The 15,667-nt window shown below is 39.8% G+C and overlaps 1 protein-coding gene across 1 annotated transcript in view; it reads right to left on the reverse strand.

Annotated features, from left to right (window-relative positions):
* The window catches only part of KCNQ1 (potassium voltage-gated channel subfamily Q member 1), a gene marked incomplete at both ends in the record, with an annotated part of 363,335 nt that overhangs the window by 288,751 nt on the left and 58,917 nt on the right, over window positions 1–15,667 (reverse strand). The gene's annotated exons all lie outside the window — the stretch shown is intronic.

Genomic DNA, 15,667 nt, shown 5'->3' on the forward strand with positions numbered 1-15,667 from the left:
ACCAGATTACTTGTCCCAAATGGCAAACTGCTAAAGCCAAAAACACTGTGTCTATTTAAACAGCATGTTTTATGGTACTCAAAATGTGGTAGAAACTCTTTGGTAATATTATTTGTGGCTTCACACCTTTTGAGTAACAGTAATGAATATTTCACGCTATAAAGACATGAAATGTGTTCATCTCAGGTGCTAAATCGCTCTGAAAAACACCATGAAAGCTCTCTTTTAAACACTTTGTGAATTATTTGCAGGCCGTGAGAATTATCTGAAATGACTTTGAGTATTTTCTGTTTAAAAAGATAGCAAACAATAGTGGTTATAGAATAAGCAATCACTTCTTAGTGCAACATCAAGTAGTTTCCACCATGCAACTCTTAAGACTTACGAAAAATCATGCTTGTTTCAATCTGAAGCATAGTGTTAAACATTGATAATTTTTTTTTTTTTTTTTTTTACATGGAGAACAAGGTGAACAAACTTTGAGGAGGATGCAGGGACCTATTGCAAACTGAAGGCATCTTTATATTAACTGGTTATTGCACTGATGTTTTCCATGGAAATTCCAGCTGCATAAGTTTTAGCTGTAATTAAAACCTACTTTTGGGATCCTTAACAACATTCAAGAAGTTCCTTTTAACTTTACTTCATGTTCTGCACTTCTTTCTACTCTTTAAAGCAGGAAAAGCAGGACTTTTTCAACCTTCAACTTGTTTTACTGTTAAAATTAATAAAATAAATTATGAATTCTGACTCAGTGAAATAAGTCAGTCAGAATTCAGGCTCAAAGGAATCCCGCTGAAGTATCTATTCCTCTTTAAGAGACAAGAAGCTCCTCTTTTGCTCAGGTTGTACCTTTTAGTGCTGCTCAGTCCATTGTGCAATTCTGCCTATGAGCCAACACGATCATAGGACTCAACAATAAAAGAAGCTATTCAGAGTTTTGGCAGGAAGAATAATTCTGACATTTTGTTTCATCTGGATCACAGGATTAGACTTCAGTTAGGGACTTTAATGCTAAGCTTGCCTGTACTACATCACAGAGAGCTGACTTCTAGCACCTCTTCCACTGTATATTCCCATCTAAGTCAATGGGATGACCCTTGAAACAAGCTGCAATCCATAACAAGCATAGCTGAACCTATCTCTTGAAAAGGGAAGATAACATCCTTACACTACATATATCTGAGTACTGAGGCACATAATGATTTATGCTTCTTGAAAGGAAAACACAAATAAAAGCCAGCACGTATTCAAGCATCAGAAATGTAATTGTACCATATTACAAATACCAGCTAAACTTAAAAAAACTCTGACCACGTGATGTATTTCAAGCATGCTTGTAACTACAAAACAATTGTACAAACAATATCAATATTAATACTGATTAAGTTAGCATGAACTGCCTGGCTAGAAAGTGACTTCATGGAGAATGAAAACACCAAGTATTAGCATAGGATAAACATGCATGGCTTTTTCTATAATTAATAGAGAGAAACAGGCACATACAAGGGGAAATTAATGTCAAGTGTCCTAAGTACCTTAAGACGTAGTAAACAACGCTTTCTGGAGTGCCTCTTTCCATGAAGTAAAAGCCTATGTGATTGGCTTATACTACCTAACCTAACTTTTAGACAGCTAAAAGCTACCAAAAAAAAAATGAAATAAATTAATCAGAGTCAGCCTAGAAGAACTGCTTTAAATTATCCAGTGAAATATTCACAGCTTGGACCAATGGTATAAACAGCAGAGGATGTTTACTATCAGTTCTCACTTGAATGAGAGGTTTATGAAGGGTTTCAGTTTTGGGGCTTGTCTCCCTAGAGAGGTCCATGTGATTACCTTGTCTACCTCCAGCTTCCCTCTCAAAACTCTCAAATCCACTGTTTGATCTGGACAGATCAGAAGTTCAGGCATGTCAGAGGAGATTCAAATTTCCTGTAAGTGTTGCCAAAATAAGGAGCCCAGCAGAACAGAAATACCATTTCTACACTCTGAGAAAAAAGATTTCATGCTAATAATCACAGTCATTGGGATTCTCTAATTTTTGTCAAGGTCCAGCTTCAGGAAGACAGTTTCAACCAAAGCCATTCAGCTTCATAGAAATAAACAAACAAACAACCCCAATAGAAAGACGAACAACCATTCACCTCAAGATGCCCAAAGCCCCCTAGCATCATAATTTTTTCTATAATAACATCAGTTTTCTGTGATTAAGCATAATTTTTCCTATTGATTCTTAACAAAAAAAAAAAAAAAAAAAAAAAAAAAAAAAAGTGACTAAATGCAAATCACTTCCAGAAAGAACTTTTTTAAACTATGAAACCAAGAGGTTGTTTTTCAGTTTCAAGGACAGTTCTCTTGGCATGAAGCTCAGTGCGAAGTTAAGAGTGAAACAGGAAAGACATCCTTACCATCACCCACCCACATACTTCTTCACATCGTTACGTGACTGTTTCCAAGTAGAAAAGAGAAGCATTTTGGGGAAAAAAAATCTGACACCTAGTTTGAATGGTTTAACTCCACAGAGAGACGTAACTCGATTCATCAGAGCATGAGCTCTGCAGAGAAAGCAAACCAATGAATTGCCATTCAAAGAGGAATATGTATCCATCATGTAGTCACCTCTTGAATCAACTCAGACTGATTAAATTTCTTTCATTAACTGATTTCAGCTCATCTGGTTTATTAACATCTATACAACCCATCTGGGGCCCTCAAACATCTGCTGCACTTGTCTGACTTGTCTTAGGAAGCTCAGGCCCCTTTGTTTATTATAAGCATTTCTCAGATTTCTGTTAGGATCTTTAGGTTACCCTGATCCTTCTTAAGAACTACAGCAGCTAACAGCTCTTACTCTGAATATAATCATTTATTGCCGTTACCCAGCAGGGCTGAATACACTTCTCATTCAACCACACATGCTCAAACAGAAATCATGGGTAGGGCTTCTCAAAGACTGACAGCTCTGCTATCAAATAAATAAAAAGGAGATACACAGTCCAAGCTTAGGCCTGTCCATGCATTTTCATTTTCCACCTCACCGTGGTCACAACAACCCACTGAGGTCAAATATATACAATCAGGAGTAGGTGTCAATAGTGAGGGAGGTGGTGGAAGGTCAAGCATTTATTTGTGCCCTACACTATTAGGATGTTGCTCTTGGGCTTCTTGTAAGACACTGTTCTGGAAGCATTATATTTATAGAAGAGCTGTTGTCTACTACATTCTTTTATTGTCACATAAAATATACATAATGATGTCCTTACATGCAAATGGAAAAAAGTTTCCACTCTTTAATTTCCTCCAAAATTCTAAATGTTACACAGGATAGTATGAGCTGGTAAATTTTTCTGGTTAATAAAAAAACACAACAGCGTACTCAACCACAATATCCTCAGTATAGTCTCTGCATACTGGATGCAGAATTTATTCTGCAAAATCAATTAGAAATTTTCCTATATTGTACACAAAAATATGATCTGTAATTAATTTCATTGATCTTAAACAGCTCAAGACTTTTACACATATTCACCAGTTATTCTGAGATTTATTTGTAGCCATGTGAGCTGTTCAGAGTATTTCTTTTGAAAATAGTTAAGAGTTAATTGACTCAAGATTTTGGGTGTGGGGAGTGAACTTTCTAGAGGATGTTAACACAGACAGTACCTCAGACTACACAGAGCTCCACTAAGATGAAAGGCTTAGAGACTTCACTGCATAATAAGAGTTTGTGTAAGCAAAAGAAATAAATATTTACAGAGAGAAAACCGCCTTTAAATTCCTAAAACCTACTCCATACTGAAGAATGGCCATCATACTGCACAGAAACATTACCATGGGGAAGAACAGGGACTGTGGGAATGAGCACAAGAAATAGCCTTCCTTAAAAAAATATTTATCTGAAAGTAGTTAGATAATCTTTGACTTTTTAAACTGCTGAACCAGTCAGTTCTATGTCATGTTCAGCATCATACTATTAAACTAAGTCAAAAGTTTCTGGGGTTACTATCAGATGAAATGAGCTAATTTCCCCTGAGAATCAGCTACACTGACCAGATGTCTTTAGCCAGCTATTCCCCAGATCGAGTCAGAGCAGTACATGCAATGCCTTCTCTGTTACTATGGAGATGGGTTTTCCCATCCACTATGCAGCCGGGCATATAGTAGCTACCAGCTGTTGTCTCGACCCATACTCCATCAGGAGAGACTGAGGAAAGAAAGTGTGAGATGTAGGGCTGAGCTTCTTCCCCCTCCCATCCCAGACCTCATAAACTTTAACCACAGCATCCAACCCTCAATCTTCTTAGCCGCTGCTTGAGCTTCTTGCTATTGTTTAAAGCTGCCTTACAGTGCTTTCTCTGCTGGTTTTACAGACTTGTAATAGGTCAGCGGCAGCAACAACCACTTGGCATAACATGTTCAATCGCTGGGCTGGAAACTTAAGGCTTCCCCAACTCATGCTTCTATAGCCCAACATTCCCATCTAAATGGCTTTATGAGCTTAAATCTAAATCTCCAGCAGTAACCCATTTCAGGTTCCTGACATTATTCTCGCTCCATACTTTCAAAGAAAAATTTTGTGGATTAATGGCTCCCTATCCTTCCTGCAAGGCTGCCTTCAATTCCCATTGGTTTTTAACTCCTGTGGAACTTTAATCCTTCTCTAACCATGCTGATGAGCTGCAGAGAAACAACGCTGGTTAGGATTTTCATTCTTGTGTTTTCTTTTTGAATGCAGCCAAGTTCAAATGTCTAATTATAACATTGCAGAGTTAATGATCAATTTAACAAAGGCTTTAGAGTATCTTTGAAGTCATAACAAGCCAAAGGGGGGTTTAAAACGTTAACTGCACAGGGAGCCTGTGTAGAGGGCTTTCTTAGGATTATCTCTCTCACTTAACAACAAAGTTAACTCATTTCAGAATACTTCCAGCAACCCCATGGCTTGATCTAGTTGCCACATAGCACAGAGCTGTAGCTAGTGTTTATTTTATAGCTCTGAACAGCACCAATCATTACCCTATTAATTCAAGCATGTTTAATTCAATGTCCTTCAACTACTCAGTCATGCCTATTTCTAACTTTTAAGCAACTACAGAAAGGTACAGCTTGACACCACATTTATACCCAATAGGCGCTAATCGCTAAAGTTAGGTATACAATGTAAGTAGAGTATATATTAAGACAGCTACAAGTGATGTTCACTTAAATGTATGATATGCAGCCTCTGCTCCTTTTGATTGAGGCATACTTTTTTCCCCACTTATCACACAGGCTGAATTTGCCTTAAGATGTATGTAGCTCCTGCTGATGTCAGTGAGCTATAAATACACAGAGGAAGCACTCTGACCTGTTTACTTTTTAAGCTCACATACGTAGCCACTCATATTCTGTATATATTACACACCATTACAATGTTGAATCAGCACATCCAGAAATAAAAATAAGGGCATGCTTGGCCTAGGGAAGCACACAAACACGCAGAGAAAGCATTCGGGCTCCTCCTCACTTTCCTTTTACAGCAATCCTGGCAGTCAGAATCACTAGACATATTTTGCAAAGGGCTTTTTGTGTCCCCCCTTAAGTATCAGACAAGGATGAAAGCGAAAGGCATTGACCTGCTGATAAAGGTTAAGCAAGGAGTCAGGACAGTCATGGTTGATGAAAAAATGAACATCAGCCATCAGTGTGCGCTCACAGTCCAGAAAGCCAACCGTATCCTGGGCTGCATCAAAAGGAGCGTGACCAGCAGGTTGAAGGAGGTGATCCTGCCCCTCTACTCTGCTCTCGTGAGACCTCACTTGGAGTATTGTGTGCAGTTCTGGTGTCCTCAACATAAAAAGGACATGGAACTGTTGGAACAAGTCCAGAGGAGGGCCACGAGGATGATCAGGGGACTGGAGCACCTCCCGTATGGAGACAGGCTGAGAAAGTTGGGGCTGTTCAGCCTGGAGAAGAGAAGGCTGCGTGGAGACCTCATAGCAGCCTTCCAGTATCTGAAGGGGGCCTACAAGGATGCTGGGGAGGGACTATTCATCAGGGACTGTAGTGACAGGACAAGGGGTAATGGGTTCAAACTTAAACAGGGGAAGTTTAGATTGGATATAAGGAAGAAATTCTTTACTGTGAGGGTGGTGAGGCACTGGAATGGGTTGCCCAGGGAAGTTGTGAATGCTCTATCCCTGGCGGTGTTCAAGGCCAGGTTGGACAGAGCCTTGGGTGACATGGTTTAGTGTGAGGTGTCCCTGCCCATGGCAAGGGGGTCAGAACTAGATGATCTTAAGGTCCTTTCCAACCCTAACTATTCTATGATTCTATGACGGCAAAGGAGCTATAGAGGAGGGGGCAGCCATTACTGGTCCTCCAAAGTGAGCCAAGGTGGAAAAAAACTACAAAATTTCATGCTGCCTGCACAATCTCCACCAACACTTCCCTTTGCACTATACTGAAGAACAGCACTGAACATTTTCTCCTTTAAAATTACAAGTGAGGAAAATTTCCATAGCAAGAAGCAGAGACAGTCTCTGGAGCTGGGCACTGTAAAAGGAAGGTTTCACAGGTTTGACTGATCGGTTTAACATACACCATGTGGCTTGCACTGTTAAAGGGCTGTAATGAAGACCTTCTAAGCACTTAGGGGTTTATATATGGGGCATTATCAACAAAGAAAATGTGCATATCTTTTTTTCTCCTGTACTGCAGTTGTAGACCACAACGGTTGTATGCCGATATGCAAGATAAGTAAAAGCTGGATAAACCACATCAGTGAAAAATCAGTGTTTCCTCTCTAAATCAGGCAAGGCAATCAGATTTCCTTCCAGATATCCTAGAAGATTACATCTTTTACTGCTTTCTTCATTTAAACCCAGCTTCCCTAGACCTTACTGATGTGGCCATTTCCACTTCATGGTAAGTTTGTTCATTACATTCAGGTGCTTACCCTTACAGCCCTGCCACAGCAAAGGATTACAGATGCTTGAGACTAAAGATCACTTAAGGCCTGATAAAATGTAAAGCAGTGAAGAAGTGAGAGCAGTCAGTCTGTACCATGCTAAAAAAAAGGCTTTCAATGAATATCTGAATACAACACTGCTGCAACAACACCATGGACCTTTCCCATTCATTTTAACTCCAAAGAATACTAGCTGTTCCAGAAATGATCAGGACACTTTTATTTCACAGAAGTAAAGGAATGCTTTTTTGTTCTATTTTAAAAACAATTTTGCTAGAAAAATCACACAATGAAATGGTATTTGAACATTGTATCACAAGAATCCCTACCATTCCTTCAAAGCATATAACACTCATTGTACTGCAACAGCAGTATAGAACTGTGTATTTTTGATAAAATACAACTGCATCCAAAAAAAGGAAATTAAGTATAAAGTTTTTTTTGCTTCTCCATGCTTTTAAACAAAGTCCTTATGCTTTCAATCAGAAAACCAAACAAGCTCATTAGCTCTCCTGAGAACATACAGGACCCTGAAACCAGGGTGCATCACAAGGCACATTTTTGGTTGATAGAGCTACACAACAGTTATAAATATGCATTACACCCTGAGACAGAGTCTTCACAAGTGTTTCAGTGGTTTATTAAGCCTTATCATACCTTCCAAAGCGATGTAAGCACAAGGAACAAGATTTGCACACCTGTAACGAAAGCTGGATTCTTTAAGCATAAACTGTGCCAGAGTGAGGACATATGTCAACTTCACCTACACCAGAATCACCCACGCTTTTTAGAGACTTTAGAAGCTTATATTTCATTCCACAAATGCAATTAGGCCTGCATTCCTCCCACCTCACTTTCTGCTCTTAGCTGGAAAACCGACAGACCCACCAATGAATTTGTGCAGGAGAAGGGCACCTACAGAAACATGTTGAGGCTCTAACTTGAGATTACACCTCAAGTGTGGAGGTGCAACCTCAGCTGCCTATGATTAGATGGCAAGTGTTGGTACTTGAGCCTCAAGCAAAAGCAGCACTCAGGTTCCTGAAAGCTATGAAGTGCAAGCAAAAAAACCACCCAAATAATAAAAAGAAGCTTTGACATACTACAGAGCGGTGAATGCAATGATTTTCTGCTAGATCCAACAGCAGGGATAAAAAGTGAATGCATGCCAGCTCTTCAGTAGGCCATAAAATTATCAATTCTATTGTATTAATTTAATCTGAGACCAACAAAAGTTTAAACCAATGACCCAGACTGTGAACTAATGCAACAGCAAAGGAGCAAGCCACTGCAGATGTCACTGTCTTCCATCTCTTACGGGAACGACTCCCACTCAGGGGAATGGGCAGATGAATTTTTTTTATCCATTGATATTAAACGCAACTGAAACTGCTGCATAGATACTGGCTCAAAGCTTTTTTAGACAGAATCACCTCCATGCAACACAGCATCTTACAGTTCCTTCTTATTTATGCAGCTCAGATTCTCAATGCCTAAAAAAGCCCAGGGAGACAGACTTCAATTTTAGACATTATTTTTTGTTGAGCAATGTATATTGAAAAAGCTGCCACTGCTAGCTTGTCACTTATTGTGCCAATTTATCAAGCGGTTTGTATCTAGTAGATCATAGCTTTAAGTTTTTGGCACAAGAAAGCTCCTTAACATAAAAATACAATAGGCAAAGTTTTCTGTTTAAAATCAACAGCTAATGTCTTTACCAAAAAAGGGACGTTTTGAAGTTTTGAATCATAATTGCTGTAGACCCTACAAGTGTTAAAGAAGTGATAAGCAACATGACAGTATCTCACAAATACTAAGGGAACATCATGCAGTACAAGGCTCTTGTAACTGCCTCCAGAAAGTTGCAAAGCATAGGTGCTTGAGGCAGTATAAACACTATCAAAAGCTGAAATCTCTGTCCAAACAGGAAGAAGTACCTAGGTTCAACATACAAACGAAAGGTTAGACAACATTGTCATTTCTTTTCACCTTTTTGTTAAAGTAATCATTTGGTTACGTAACTAAATTACGTATCTACTGCCAGACGTGTTTTTAAATGCATTTAAAAGACATGCACATTGCACTATTATAATTCTTGATTAATAACATAGATTTCTAAAACAGATAGATACGTAACTTCAAGAGTCCACCTGTTTTGATTCATCTAATGCAAGACAGAAATAAAACACGTTATTTAAACATTTCCATAACAGTACATTCATCAAGGATACTTGATCAAAGCATTTGCTTTGACTGTGCCATATTTGTTTAACTACTACTACTGCTTACTCTAACCCATATTAGAGTTCTGAAGAACATAACCTGGGCAGATGCCAGAAGAATGTAGCTTTTAAACATAACCTTATATTCAAAGAGTGAAATCAAGTTCTAACAACATAAGCAAGCAAAATTCTGTCACATACACAAACCTTTCCTGGGTGGTTTTTTTTCTTTTTCAAAATATTTATTGGCAAAACCAGGATTTAGGTTGTTTTACTTATAAATATTTCAGAAGACAGTAGAGAAATTCATGCATGGCTGTTGCTATTACAAGAGCTATTTGAACAAACTCAGGAGTTTTACTGTAGTATTTTGGTAACCAGAAAATTAAGCATTTCACTGACTTCTATGTGGCATGCTTTCTTTAGGTCAAGACTTTAGGGAGGGTTTGGTTTGTCTTTTAATTTGGTGTGTTTATCTGTTTACCAGAATCACATTCTCACACTTGGTATTTTCTGACTTTGTGACATAACTAGTGTGGTGAATGGATGCCAGGAGCCCACTAAAGCCGCCTTACCACTTCGCTCCTCAGCCAGACTGGGGAGAAAAACATATAACCAAAGGCTTCCGGATCTAGATAAGGACAGGGAGATCATTCCCCAGTTGCCATCACAGGCAAAACAAACTTGGAGAAATTAGTTTCATTTATTATGAAACAAATTGGAATAGGGTAATGAGAAACAAACCAAGGTCTTAAAAACCAAGGTCTCTTACACTTTCCCCCTCCCCCCTTCCCTTCTTCCCAGGCTCAACTTTAATCCTGAATTCTCTACCTCCTCCCTGCAGTGGCACAGGGAGACAAGGAATGGGGGATGCAGTCAGTTCACCACATGTCTCTGCTGTTCCTTCCTCCTTAGAGGAAGGACTCCTCATAGTTTTCCTCTCCTCCAGTGTGGGGTCCCTCCCACAGGAGACAGTCCTCCACAAACTTCTCCAACGTTAGTCTTTCCCCGCAGGCTACAATTCTTCATGAACTGCTTCAGCATGGGTCCCTTCCATGGGGTGCAGTCCTTCAGGAACAAACTGCTCCAACGTGGGACCCCTGTGGGGTCACAAGTCCTTCCAGCAAACCTGCTCCAGCCTGGGCTCCTCTTTCCAGATCCTGCCAGGACCCTGCTTCAGCGTGGGCTTCCCACGAAGTCACAGCCTCCTGTGGGAATCCCCCTGCTCTGGTGTGGAGTCCTCCACAGGCTGCAGGTGGAGATCTGCTCCACAATGGACCTACATGTGCTGCAAAGGGACAGCCCGCCTCACTACGGTCTGTACCACGAGCTGCAGGAGAATCTTTGCTCCAGCGCATGGAGCACCTCCGCCCTCCTCCTGCACTGACCTTGGTGTCTGCAAAGCTACTTCTCTCTCATGTTCTCACTCCTCCCTCCAGCTGCAGTTGCACAGGCTTGCTTTTTTTTCTCCTTAAATATGTTATCCTATGGGTACTACCTCTGTCACAGACGGATTCAGGCTTGGCCAGCAGCAGCTCCTTCTTGGAGCTGGCTGGCCTTGGCCCTATTTGAGGTAGGAGAAGCTGCTAGAAGCTTCCCAGAAAAGCCATTCCCATATCTCCCCCACTATCAAAACCTTGCCACACAAACCCAATACACCAGTAATTAATTGCCATAATTTCATTTGATAATGGTCATTGATTCAGACACATTGGTTAAAATATAGTATCTTTCTACACTCCATGTTCTCAATTGCTCTTAACTGTTCTTTCTAGACTGTAGGGTACGCTAACATGAACGACTGCAGAATAAGAATCACATGTGATTTAACAAAGCATATGCATAAATAGACTGTTCTGTGCACATATATTTAAACTGAAGTGCAAAGATTAACATTTACAGCAAATGATTAGGTTATAGGACAGTCTTTTTACACACTTGTTGTGTGGAAAGATGTAAACATATTTATTTACTCTGAATTGGCAGTAATGCCACTCTGAATCAGACAGTGAATTTCAGCTTGAAAAACTTCTTTACTGTGAGAGTGACAGAGCACTGGAACTGATTGCCCAGGGGGGTTGTGGAGTCTCCTACGTTGGAGATATTCAAGGCCCGGCTGGACAAGTTCCTGTGTGATGTACTCTAGGTTACCCTGCTCTTGCAGGAGGGTTGGACTAGATCTTTTGAGGTCCCTTCCAACCCTTGGGATTCTGTGATTCTCTGAAATCCAAAGCTCCGCAAAAGGCCACAACTTGATTTCAAGTGCACTGAAAAGTATAACAGGTAGCCACCAAACCTAAATCTAAAATCCCACGCATGTATGAAGAGGAGTGAAGCGTCTGCAGCTCACCATTTTAAATTACAAGTGCCTTTGTATCTAATAAAGCTTAACAGCAGCACTGCAGGCATTAATATTTTGGGCTTAAAAAACTGTTTTCACGTTTGGTCCATATATATTCACGGTGCAGCTGGCAGGGAGGATCAAAGCAAAATGCAGCTGAAAATACCACTTCTTATGTAAAGGTTTGTCATGTTTCACAGGGTTTCCATTTTCCATTGCTAATAATAAATCTGTCTCTGCCAGCTGAATCAATTACACCGATGAAGACGGATTTCACAGTGCAGGACCACTGAACATTTCAAAACCTGGAAAGGTGCCCCAAATTTCAGGTGGTAACAAACATGCAGGAGGCTGTCAGGAACAGTTCTCAACCTGCAACAATAGTTACCTCTTCAGGCTCCTGAGGGTAAACTCTCTAAACAGCACCTACATCAGGACTGCTGTAAGTGCCAACCCTAAGAGCAGCACTTCAGGGAAGGAAATTGAAACAAATACAAACCACGATTCTGAAAGCAGATACTGAAAGAAAGATTTTAACACAGGTGTTCTAGGTCACTCCACCAGCAATGTCTCTCTCCTTTGCACTCATACTAAAATGATGTTTTGTACAATTCCACTTCACACAGAAGAGGACTCCTGGCAATCAGGAGTCAAAACCAAGCTTACAAATATTTTTGTTTCTTCTAGACAAAAAATAAATCTCCTCAAAGCAGTTTGCAAGGAGCAAAGGTCTTTGTGAACACAGTAAATGCCTTCAGCTACTTAAAATACAGTGTTTATTTTACCTCAAAGATTTTTAGACTAAATTACCTTAAAGCAAAAAGTGCAAGCACTTTCTTTACCAAATTCTTAAAACATGCCAGTCAGTCTAGATCTGCACATCACAGACTAGCATAAATAAGTGCATCTTTCATACAATTTATTCCATAAACAGGAGCTAGACCACTGGACAGATGCAGCAGCTGTATTTTAAATGTCTTGGCATCTGTTTTTCAGCCCTGTTTCTGTTTTCCTGCACCTTCCTTTTGGTCTGGCCCCACCCTTGGAGTCAGGCATCTTCCCTTGGGGGTGGATATACTGGCACAGCTCAGCCAGATATTTTGAAGGAAGCTTCATTCCATCACTGATGCTTGCTCAGGAGACAGAAGAGGTACTGCTCCACACTGAATTCCCCCCCCCATCAGCTCTAGTCAAGCTTTCCAACTTGTTTATTAATACATAAAATAAGAAGCCAGCTCACAGAAGAAAACAGAGGGACAGTATATGACAAAAGATATCCTATTTACATGATGGTCTCAGGTACTTTGCTACCTACAAAAACAGAGCACAGGTCTGGGGAAGTGTCCTTCAGTCCAGCCCACCTACTGCTTTTATTCTTGAATACTTAAAGTCTCAATATTACGCTTGGGCCCAAAGCACGAAGGGGCCCTCATTTACAGCCAACTCCCAGGCACCACAAGTAGCATACAAAATTGCAGCAGCAATCACAGAAGCACATTCTTGGAACTCACAGGAAGCCAAGGATACAGATCGCTAAATTTTGCTCTTGCTCAAGGACAGGCTTGCCTGCTCTCCTCCAAGGTCCTCATCAGCTAGGAAGGCATAGAATATTCCCAGGAAAGCCTGACAGCCGTAAAGGTACTAGAAGAGCTGGGAGGTAGATCACAAATTTAGTACATTAGCTATTACAGACTTTTCTTTCAATAATTGATTTTCTCAGGGAGGCTGAGTACCGAGCTGTAGATTCTAATGTTTTTTCTTAGTCTTCCCTGCAATCACACCTTATCATTCCATGGAAACATTAGCCTTCATTTTGTAATATGTTAATGGAGAATGAAGAACCATTTTTTTTTTAGATTTGGACTATGAAATAAAAAGCTATAGATTAATTTGAGAGACATGCTTAAGCATAATCCCACAGCTTTCTCCTTTTTTATGAATTTTCTGGCTTTTGAGGTGAAGACAATGAATCTAGGAGTCTATTCCAGTTTATAAGTGATACAGTTAAAAAAAAGTTTCTCTTGGGAAAAAGCTTGTCTGGTGACACTGGCAACACTGGTGACTGACCCCTAGGGAAGTGGAACAATCACACAGAGATGGGAAATAGCTAGGAAAGAACTACATGCAAACACTGAAACATTAGACCCTACCTAGTGGCTGGAAACTCAAGTGTGAGCTCCAGATGCTGAAGTCCGAATGCATTAGCATCACTGTTCGGGAACTGACACTAAGTGACAGATAGATTATATTACATAAAGTTCAATTTCTGGCTTCCCACAACGGCTCCTAGTTCAAACAAAGGCCTGATAAACTACTGACAATAAATAAATCAAAGTAAAAAGCACATTGCTTTGAAACTATAGCCTTAGAGCCAGGAACATTACAGTAAACTCATTTGTTAAAAGGACTGCTTGATTTTGACCTAATACTACTTTACCAAAGCGACTGAAAATTACTGATTTCCCATGTTGTGAATTGAGATGAATAAAAAACTAAGAGATTACATATAAAAAGCCTTCTGTGTTCTGTATATCACTTTCACTGTGCTGGTCAGTCTGATGCCATTGTTTTTCCTGTTGATCCCATAGCACATGAAAGTTATCTTACTGGGAAATAAAACAAAATTAAAAGAGAGAAACACAAATCTTTGGAAAAGAGTTTTACTGTTTCTTTTCAGCCTTCCACCCAAGAGTAAGCACAAACAAGAAAAAGAGTAGCAGTTTTAATGGACGTACCATACCAATTCAATGTCCATTTTTGTTTTAAAATGTTCATTATTCTTTTGATCCTGAAGCCTGTCAGGATAGAGGCAGGGATTAATATTTATATAAAAGTGACTAAAAGATATTTTAATTTTCAAAAGCTGACATGCAGAGAGATACCATGCATGAAAGCCTAAATGCACATTCAGAAAGGCAATGTGAGTCACTCACAACTCTAAAAGGACAGAAGCATACACACACACAAATTTTCATCGACATTGGCTTTCTGTGTATTTGAATTCTTCACGCCTGTTAAGACTGCTTCAGTCAGTAACAATTTTTAAGTTCAAGCTAGGGAAGGAATGACAGAAGATACAATTCCAAATGTCACAGATGGGTGACATTTGTAATTCATTCAGGAGTTATAATACTCTAGAAGTTCCTGTTTCAAGAGGTGACAGAAATACTTCTTGCCATTTCTGTATCTGATTGTGAGCTTCATCCCTCACCCAAGCCACTTAGCATTTCCTCCTCCACCTTTTACATCTTCACACAAAAGGGTTCACTGACAGTCTCCATCATCTTACTCCAACTCTCTAAAGCAACAAGTCTTTGTACGTGAAGAAGGTCTAGCTCAACATCTCCTTTAAATATTAAGAGAAAAAGAAACACCTATTAGCAACTTTGTCAATGCCACACCAAATTTAAAAGCAAGGAGAAGGAGACAGCTGTTTCAAGGAAGAGACAACTCAGAGAGAGGTAATGGTCATTGGAAATAAGAGATGTTTTTCCTGCTTGTCTCCTTGTTCTCTCCATAACAAATGGACATTTAAGACTAAAGCTAGTCATGAGGGTGCCCTGCATTTTTATGCTATTCTATGTTCAAAGCGCTCTAGCAGCAGAATCTCTCACTTCTCATCTTCTATTTTCCAGATGATCACCCTACTGGATGCAAGTAGCAATAACCCACACATTTGTGGGAAATCTACAGGAAGAATAGCGCTGAGGAGCTCTTATATTAAAAAGACTTTAAAATCTGTTACGTGACTCTGTTTAGTGTAGATCTAAAGTGCAAGAGGATATTTGTCTGGATTAGCATCGATTCCTTCTCCCTAGCAAAGAGCACAAGTAAGACTGCTGTGAGAAAAGGACCAAAAGAAAACGCTTTACCCCATGCACTTACAAACACTAGTCTCTTCTTTCTAAAGGAAAGCTAATTGCAGACACAAAATCAGAAGAAATCAGCAATTTAGATACAGATCACAGAGCTCATTACGTATCTATGAAGATAGAATTTGGTTTTAAAAAGAGAAACATCCTTTCGCATAAATTATGAAACAAAACAAAGCTGCCCGAGATGTGAAACCTAACGGTCCCTTGTGTCTGTTCAGATGCTTTCCAAAAGTCGAATCAACTCCTGAAAGAGCTTTCTCTTAATGGCTTCACCAGC

Source organism: Psittacula echo (genome assembly GCF_963264785.1).
Source record: "Psittacula echo genome assembly, chromosome: 5".
NCBI lineage: Eukaryota > Metazoa > Chordata > Aves > Psittaciformes > Psittacidae > Psittacula > Psittacula echo.